The sequence below is a fragment of the Helianthus annuus genome, chromosome 11 (assembly GCF_002127325.2).
Source record: "Helianthus annuus cultivar XRQ/B chromosome 11, HanXRQr2.0-SUNRISE, whole genome shotgun sequence".
In the NCBI taxonomy this organism is placed as follows: domain Eukaryota; kingdom Viridiplantae; phylum Streptophyta; class Magnoliopsida; order Asterales; family Asteraceae; genus Helianthus; species Helianthus annuus.
The window spans coordinates 65713825-65723882 of NC_035443.2; the positions used below are offsets into that span (position 1 = coordinate 65713825).

The 10058-nt window shown below is 38.5% G+C and overlaps 1 long non-coding RNA gene across 2 annotated transcripts; it reads right to left on the reverse strand.

The window, feature by feature from the left end:
- Positions 1 to 5625: 5625 nt before the first annotated feature.
- LOC110890560 lies at positions 5626 to 8680 on the reverse strand. Of its 2 annotated transcripts, XR_002564590.2 has the most exons (5): positions 8554 to 8680; positions 8345 to 8486; positions 6900 to 7066; positions 6709 to 6761; positions 5626 to 5920 (listed from the first exon to the last, which is right to left on the reverse strand). It is a non-coding gene; the product is annotated as an uncharacterized LOC110890560 (long non-coding RNA). The 2 variants fall into 2 exon arrangements; XR_004872444.1 differs by having other exon boundaries at positions 6709 to 7066.
- Between the last annotated feature and the right edge of the window lie 1378 nt (positions 8681 to 10058).

The following is a 10058-nucleotide window of genomic DNA, read 5'->3' on the forward strand; positions in this document are numbered from 1 at the left end:
GAAACTATATTCCAAGCAGTTGTTCTCATTATGCGTTTAGATTTCTTGCATGTGCAGATGCTAAAGGCGAGGAGAACATGTTCGATGACAAGCTTCGGAATGAAGACACGACGTGAAGGCACTCAAAAGATAAAGATGATCGAGTTGCCGATGACCCTTTATCAACACCACAAGGATCTGAAGATTTGACAAGTAAAAAGATTCACGAGCATGACTCAATGGAGAGTTCATTCTAAGGGGGAGTTTGTTAACACACTTCCTACATGAAATGGGGAGTTTGTTGATACACTTTCTTCTTACGAAGCGTGAAGACTTTGAAGATCCTCCGACATGAAAGACACAGAAGACGAACAAACACAGAAGATGAACAATCACAGAAGACGAACCATCACGAGTAGCGTCCAAGGGGGAGTTTGTTGATACACTTTGTGTGGACGCGACTCGGCTCGGTTTGACTCGGCTCGGTTCAACTTGGTTTCGACACGGTTAGGTCCGGCTCAAGCCCGACGTCACGACATTCCTCCGTCGTGCGCCCAGAGTTCGACACGCGAAGCACGGAGAGCCGCGACATTTCCCGCATGATACATCACCATGACATCATCATGTGATGTCATGATGATGTCATAAAGTGAAAAAGTCATGCACATTTAAGTCTTTGACGAAACACATTGTGTTTCATCAAATTTGTATTGGGTTGTCCCTGTTTCGTCACCTGTAGGGCTTCTTCAGGCCCAATGTTTGGCCCAAAAGTTGTTTCGCCGAGTCCTTTTCTGATTCGTCAAGGACTGTGTCTGTCTAGTATAAATACCCCTCTCAGTTTCTGTGTGAAACTGATGAGCACAGAGAGACTTAGTGAGAGTCTGTTAAAACATTGTTTGTATATGTTTGTGGTTGTACTCATCCCTAATCAATAGATATTGAATCTTTTGGTTACGTGTATTCTTATTTTACACTTTGTTTGGTTTGCACCGTCACGGGGATTCCGCACCCGTTACCGTGTTTGTGATAAACAAGAATAGGTTTACGTTATCGATCCACCGGAAAAATGGGACCTACATGTTGCTATAAATATGCAAGTCTCAAGACATAAGACTTTGACACAAGATAAAAGGGACATGAGTTGAGAGAACACACACACACTTTGAGAGAGTTTACAGAATACATTTGTAAACATTGCTTTGTAACTGACCTTTCATAGGTATTAATACAGAGGTGTTAATCGGTGAATCTTGTGTGTCGTTTATTTGTTTGTTCTATCTCGGTTTGCTATCTCGGTTGGATTCCGCACAACCGGGGTGGTTTGTATACAAGGATTAGGCGACTAGATCCTCCTAGCCGGACCTACAAGTTCCTCTTTTCATCAAAGAACAAGATGGAGATCTTCTACTGGTACAGGTATATGTTGATGATATTATTTTCGGTTCTACTAATGATGTTTTGTGTAGGAATTTCGAGCGCATTATGCAGGATAAATTCGAGATGAGTGCTATGGGAGAAATGACCTTCTTTTTGGGCCTACAAGTGCAACAAACCGAGTCTGGGATATTCATCCATCAGACTAAATATGTTGGTGACATCTTGAGCCGGTTCCAGATGTTTGATGCAACGCCCATCGGTACCCCATTGCAGCAAAATCACGGAATTACTCCAGACTTGAAGGGTGAAGCTGTTAGCCCTCATACTACCGCGCGATGATCGGATCTCTTATGTACCTCACAGCATCAAGACCAGATAAAATGTACCCAACGTGCCTGCTTGCCAGATATCAAGTCAACCCGAAGGCCTCACATCTTGCAGCTGTAAAAAGGATTTTTCGTTATTTGAAGGGTTGCCCTGACACCGGTCTATGGTACCCTAGGGATAATAACTTTGATTTGATCGCTTTCAGTGATTCTGATTTTGGTGGATGCAAAATCGACGGGAAATCCACAACGGCTAGATGTCAGTTTTTGGGAAATCGCCTAGTCACATGGCAGTGCAAGAAGCAGACGTGTGTCGCTACATCAACATGCGAAGCTGAATACATTGCTGCCTCAAGTTGTTGCTCCCAAGTCCTGTGGATCCAACAGCAATTGCGCGACTACGGTTTTGAATTCCTAACTACTCCTATTTACGTTGATAATTCTGCTGCCTTGCAGATCACTAGAAATCCTGTGCAGCATTCAAAGACCAAACACATCGAAATCAAATATCACTTCATACGTGATTGCTTTGATAAAAGGCTAATCGATGTTGTTAAGGTCCACACCGATGACCAACTTGCCGACCTTTTTACCAAAGCATTTGACAAATCAAGATTTGACTTTTTATTATTGGTAAACGGCATTAAGGTCAAGCAAGAGTAAAACCAACATCGGAAAATCATTTTTTTTGTAAATATCTTTGTGTCTTTTAAATTTATCTTAGTTTGTTGATTTTAGGGGGACTAAATCCAAATTTGAAAATCCAAAAACATCGAAAAATTTCAAAAACACAAAACAATAGAAAAACAAAAATGAGTTTCCTGGCGCGCAAAAGAGAAAATGATAGTACATCAGTGGTCTGTCCAAACCTCTCTAAATCTAAACTGAAAAACCATAAGCAGCTCTATATAAGATGTATCGGTAGGCTCACAATCATTTTAAAGTGTGCAGGGTGATATAAACTTAAACCATGTGGGAACCACTCATTAGCATATGGTCTTAGTGCCAAAATTTCGTTTGAGAGATTGCCGAGGTTCTGAGATATTCGGTCTTTATGCTGCTTATCATCTTGGTAACATGGTTGTATCTTTTACCGAAAAATAACATGGACGCAAGTCTAGATCTTCCATGATATTATACATACGTGTACATATTGCATTCGACCTCAATAAGTGATAAACAATCACATGTCCAAACAAAATAAGTGATAATATATCACATTTATCCGGGAGTCAAGTTCGTCTCTCTGCTGTACGAAAGTACTGACCTGTTCACGGACTTGCTCCTGTGCCCTCATGCATCGAAAATCAAGTTCCTCATCAATAAGTGATTCTATCACATAGGGCTTGTTTTCAAATCAAAATAAGTGAGAATCTCACATCATATACGGTCAAACAGATAATAATCGGTATACTCACCGGTATGATGAACTCTCGTGCATACCTTGATACGGGAATGTGTCGTGATGTGGATGAACACCGGTCAGTAAGTTTAAATCATACTTTAATGTATCCCCTCGCCATGATTACATCTGATAAGTTTGAGCTTATGTGGACAACAATACCGATAATTGTTATAGGATGCTTATCTAAATATTAACTAATTGAACAACAAGAGTGTTTTGGCGTGACCGTACACTGATATGATTCTCTTACCCTCGAAACTCACAAAAAGAATGTCTGTAAATATTTATTTAATGCTTTCAGTTTATGCATCTCCGTATATATTTATTTACTGCTTTCAGTCTTTACATTTCAATTATTCAAAAATTCCAAAAAGATTTTAGGTGTGTTTTAATATAAACTTTCTAAAAGCCAAAAAGATTTTATTTCTATCTTATTTTCGATCGTACGATGTTGGATCTTGAGTCTTCGTTACCTGAAACCTGAACGAAAACCAAAGTGACTAAAACTTCATAAACGGTCGAAATTTGCAAGCTTTTGAAAGTTAGAAACTGAAATTGATAAATTTATAAAACTTTCAAGCTGTCGGACGGTGTTTGATTGGAATATGGTCATTCGTGTGTCATTTGTTCATACTAACTATATTCCAAGCAGTTGTTTTCATTACGCGTTTAGATTTCTTGCATGTGCAGATTCTAAAGGCAAGGAGAACATGGTCGATGACAAGCTTTGGAATGAAGACACGACGTGAAGGCACTCAAATGATGAAGATGATCGAGTTGCTGTTGACCATCATCAATACCACAAGGATCTCAAGCGCTAATGATCAAGTCATTCACGAGCATAACTCAAGGGGGAGCATATGTTAAGGGGGAGTTTGTCAACACACTTCCTACATGAAACGGGGAGTTTGTTGATACACTTTCTGCTTTCAAGACGTGAAGACTTTGAGGATCCTCCGACATAGAAGACATGAAAGGCAAATCTCGCGAGTAGCGTCCAAGGGGGAGTTTGTTGATACACGATTTGTGGACGCGACTCGACGCGACCCGACTTGGTTAATAACACGGTTTTCCTCCATCGTGTGAAAGAACAAGTTAAGCAAGCCAAGATGTGAAAAGGACTTGAACTTAATCTTTGGGCTAAACATATCAACAATTCAAGTGCTTTGGGCTTCAAGTATCGGCGAAACACAAGCATCATTGGGCTAACAAGTTGGCGAAACAAAAGCTTGGGCCTCAACAGTTGGGCCAAAGCCCATAGTCTACGAAACATAAGGGAAGTCGACGAAACACCTCAGTTTCGTCGAAAAGGTCCCTGTTTCGTCGCTTGTTTTACTGTTTCGTCGTGCAAGGTTGTGATTCGTCAAGATCCATTCCGTTTCGTGGTGTCTGTTGCTATAAATATGCAAGTCTCAAGACAGAAGACTTTGACACAAGATAAAAGGGACACAAGTTGAGAGAACACACACACACTTTGAGAGAGTTTACATAATACATTTGTAAACATTGCTTTGTAACTAACCTTTCATACGTATTAATACAGAGGTGTTAATCGGTGAATCTTGTGTGTGGTTTATTTGTGTGTTCTATCTCGGTTTGCTATCTCGGTTGGATTCCACACAACCGGGGTGGTTTGTATACTAGGATTAGGCGACTAGATCCTCCTAGCCGGACCTACACCATATTAGTATCAAAAACTTGCATTAATATCTATATTAAAACGTGATTATATTAGTATCAAAAACTTGCATTAATATCCATACTAAAACGTTATTTAACGTAACATATAAAAAGAAAATTAACAAATACAATTTTTAGGTTTGTTTATACTTTTGCTCAAAATTAAGGACAAAAAAAATCTTCCTAATTTTCACTCATTTAATGTCAGATGCATTGTCTTTAACAAATGAGAAAAACTTTGTTGTTACTATGATTCTATTTCCAACAAAACACATTATAGCTTAAAATAATTTTTAACAATCAAAGTAGTGATGACTGAATCAAAAATCTAAAGATTTGAACCCACGCCCTCTCCCGAAGACCAGAACTTGAGTCTGGCGCCTTAGACAATTGTTAGGTAAAAGCTTAAAAATGAAGGGTGTGCATATTGGCACACATGACAAGAAAAAAGACTTTTCGCCACCAATCAAAATATCCTTTTCGCGACTAAATTTCGCCGCGATAGGCTATAGTGACCACATTTAATCGCAATAGGGTCGTTCCTATTGCTCGGTCGTATTAGGCTGTTTTTTCGTCGCCATACACGGCGTCGCAATAGGTTGACCTATAGAGACTAAATTTCGTCGCTATAGGTTTTTAATATTTTTTAGAGCTTTCACCTGTAGAGACTAAATTTCTCACAATCGGCTTTAATGGTTTTTTTTTTTAATGTGTCCCCTAAAGCCACCCAATTTCGTCGCTATAGGTGAAAGGAAAATTCATATTTTTTTGATTTTTTAATTTTTTCCAGGTTTCCCAAATAATAAAAAAAGAAACTGTAAAATCGAAAATAAACTAAAGATTATAAAGCAAACTCTGTTCAATTCTAATATTAACTAGGATTTAAACCGCGGGATCGCTTCGCGGCGTGCAGGCGGTCAAAATAATTACTATGTTCAAAACTCAATAACATTTATGTTCCATTTGTGCAAAACATGAACTCTAAGCCTTAAACCATACATAAAAGTATAAAACAAAACAAAAGCAAAATCTACAGTTCTACACTACACAAAAACAGATCTACTGTCTTCAAAAATCCAGCTTCATCTAGCTTCCAAGTAGTATCAGGCTATCAGCAACATCCATCTTCACATTCCTTTGCCAAGCAACTCTTCTATCATGCAAATATAAGCACAAGACCAAAAGACAACCAACAACTATTAATCTAAGTAATCAGAAATGTGACCAGATAGATCTAACTTTGGATAGTAAACCAGCAGGTAAGGAAATCGCATCTAAAAAACCCAGTTCAGACTTCAGAAGGCTGGTCCTTGTTCAAAAATGATGTTCTTCTACCCTTGTAATAATTTCAATATGTTACTTGGATACGTGTTTGATATTTAGACTTATAGACTTGATGGCAAAAACACTTAAAGGTGGTGTTACTTTCCCTGTTATAATAGAGTTTGAGATAAGAAAGTTGTAAATTCATAAGTGTATATATATATATATATATATATATATATATATCAAATATTTATATATTCTTTTTCAGTAGCAAAGGGCTAAAATGGTCATTTGCTTTAGCAATTGGCCCTGATAAATGAACTTTTGTTATCTGCCATATTGTGTTCAGATATCATTTAAATGATTTTTTAATTAATTTGCTTTAGCAATTGGCCCTGATAAATGATTTTTTTGTAAAAAGCTTCAACGATTTTGTATTGGTTTTTCGAATTCTTATGTTAGTTAAAAGCAACTCCTAATGTGCAATATGTGAAAATTTCAACTCATGTACTTATGAAACTTGAGAATCAAATAGCTACAAGAACAAGACAGATGGGTCAAACAATTCAACAACATCTAGGGTCTGTTGGTCAAACTCGACCCGCCTATTTCAACACATCCTCAAAATGACTATTACCCAACCAGCCCATTGAGTAGGCATCGAATAATACTTACAGAAGTTGATGTTTTGAGCAGCTCCCTGATTGCCATAGTTGCAAAGCAAGATGCTGCAAGTGTGTGGCTCAATTCGGGTCGGGTCAGTTTTTTCTTTGAGGGGAGGTATCAACATTGGCATATAAGGTATAACCATATTCAACTGTTAAAGCATTAAAAAAATCGCTAAACTCAGAAGCTCAAAATGTTACCTCTAAGCATTCAACTATATATATTCAGCTGTTTGGCAAGATCAATAGAGATCAATCCAGCACTGCAACCCATCCCATCAAACAAATTCGCATCACTGTCCACTTGATCATCATCATCATCCGACATTGTCGCACACTCGCACCGGTTCCTTCTCCAGGTGATACCCCTGTTTCAACAACCAAACTTCAACCATCATCATCATCAAACAACAACATCAACAAATATCAAACCAAGAGAAATGGATGCATCTTATATGACTCTCATACAGTAAAGTTGTACGTATCTTAAATAAAAGCAAGAGAATTTGTGACATATAATAAAGCTATAAACTTCTTCACTCGCTATATGCCAACATAAAAAGAAGACTTGAGGCCTAGAACAACTATTAGTCGATCAAATCGGCTGTAAGACCGTGGGGTATGGTGGGGCGTGGGTTGGGTGCATGGTGCGACACGTGGAGCATGGGGCACCCAAGACCAAAAGCCAATTTCAAAGGGGTATGGTGGCACGTGGCTGGGGTGGCGTGGAAAAAAAGCCAATTTCAAAGGGCTAGTGCTCTTGGCCAATGAGGTTCCGCCATGTCATATGGGTAGCCCCGCCCAACGCCCGGGCTGAAACACCCGCCCAAGGGGCCACGCCGAAACCCAAGCCCACCCGGGGTGGTGACTTGGGCGTTTGTACCCAACCCACGCCCAACCCCCACCCCATACCCCATAGTCTAATGTCAATGATAACTCACTAAGTGTAGCCTCATTGCACGACACCTACCAAGCAAATAGAAATTTCACAAACTAGCATACCCCATTCTTAGATGTACGGGATCTTCATAACTATATACTTAAAAACCAAGCAAATAGAAATTTCACAAACTAGCATACCCCATTCTTAGATGTATGGGATCTTCATAATTATATACTTAAAGCATGTTTCATGCTTCTCGTTGTACTCAACTAACATGAAGGCTCTCATACACATGTCAAATGTTGGGATTCATCATCACCCGGTTAAAGTTTATGAACAATAAACTTGTAACCCTCCAAACCAAAATCTTAACGTACGAGGTTAATAAACAGCTTACAGTTACAAGGGAAATACAAAAAAAAAAAAACTGTGCGGGGTAGTTCCAGAGTTCCGGTGGGTTGGTTTCGGGGTTCCACGGTTCCTAAAAAATTAAATACAAATTCCTAAAAAAACATATCTACATACTGAACTCACTGAAAAATACATAAAAATAAAACAATTTTGGGAAACACAATTTCCAAATCAAAACAATTCATTCATATCTAGAATCGTAGAGCAAGCTCATCTGTGTGATAAATCAACAGTATGCAAATTTATAAGGGGTTTCATTTGTTTATATTTGTAAAACGATGCACTATTTAAGCCGATTAAACTGCTATGGCTGATACAGAACAACGAATAACTGATGCAGATTAGCTCATACAAAATGAAATTGACGCCTAAAGAGAGAGATGTGCTTGATACGAAGAGACCGGAGGCCAAAGGAACCGTGGCCGCCACCGTTGTCGCCGTCTTACAACTGAACTCACTGGACTTGCTCGACGAACCCTAATAGCCCCAAAAATCTGTAAATAGAGAGAACAATTACACCCTAAACGAATGTAAATGACGAAAAAGAGGGATTAGGCTTACAAGCGACGAGTGAAGGCGGTGGTCTCTTGCCGTAAATCGCCATATGAGAGGAAGGGAATTACCAGTGGGTTTGCTGGAGTTGCAAAAATCAGATATGGCCAGTAGCTTTTGGTGTATTATTATTTAATAAATTAAAAATTAATGCCCGGACCTGTAGGAACTATATTTAGTCGCAATAGGTTAACAAAAATAGTTTTTTTTTTCTTTTTTCTCACTTTTCTCCCCCATTCAGCTTAATAAAAATGAAAAAAAATGATGTTCTTTATCGAAACGAATATTAGTCGCTACACATATTTCCCCAAAGCCGGATATTTTCCCTCCATCCTGCCAAACCTATTGCGACGAAATTTAGTCGCTATAGGGTTCAGAAAATGAAAATTTGTGAAAAACTTGTTGCCACCAATTTTCGTTGCTATATGTTGTCTATCGCGACGACATAATTTCGTCGCTAAAGGGTTTGTCGCAAAAAGCCAGATTTCTTGTAGTGACACCAAAGCCTAACAAACCCTACCTTTACCTAGACTGTGTATAGAGCTATACGCAGCGTATAGGGTTACCTCTATACGCTGCGTATAAAGCTATATGCAGCGTATATAAACAATCAGATTTTTTTGTGTCATTTTGGTAGGTTTGAGGCATCAGTTTTTCAGAAAGTTTATATACGCTGCGTATAGAGCTATACGCAACGTATATAACCTTTCATAATTTTGTTTGGTCATTTGGTGTATTTGTGATATAAATTCTCACCCGGTTCCAACGTTAAATGGCTTAAAATATGTAACCGTTAACGTTTTACCGACAATATTATATACCATTAAAATTTTTTGATAGACGTATATACGGTTCGAATATATTATATTGTTAACATTATACGGATAATATTATAAGTTTGTACATCTATAATACTATATTAAGAGAACTGGGTTTTCTTCCCTTTTGGTAATTTTGCCTAGGTATAAATCTTGTAGCACCATGAACAAATGAAGCAAGCCATTTTAGAGGGGGGAAACTTGGACATTGTCCAAAGTTTTAAGATACTTTGAGGGCAATTTAGACATTTGATCATTGGAATCCATGCCTACCTATGTCTTCCATTAATTGAATTAAATTAAGAATTAAATAAATGTTTTTAAAAATGACACTAATTATCTTCAAAAATCAATTATAAGGAATTCTTAAGTTCTTGTAAATAATGCATGAAGTGTTCCTATACAAACATTAGTAACCATCCAGCCATTAATTTCCATCATTGAGAACTTGAAATGATCCTTTCTACTTTATTGTGAAACCAATGCATATTCCATTGCATTGGCGAAGCTTCTCCCCCCCCCCTCCCCACCAATTTTTCCGAAACCGGGGGGGGGGGGGGGGCAGAAACGTATATACCTAAAAATTTTCTATACGAAAGTACTATTCATAACACTACGCACCGCAAAGTTCGGGGGGTCGGGCGCCCCCTCGGACTAAGCCTAAGATGCGCCCCTATTCCGTTGAATCGCCCTCCA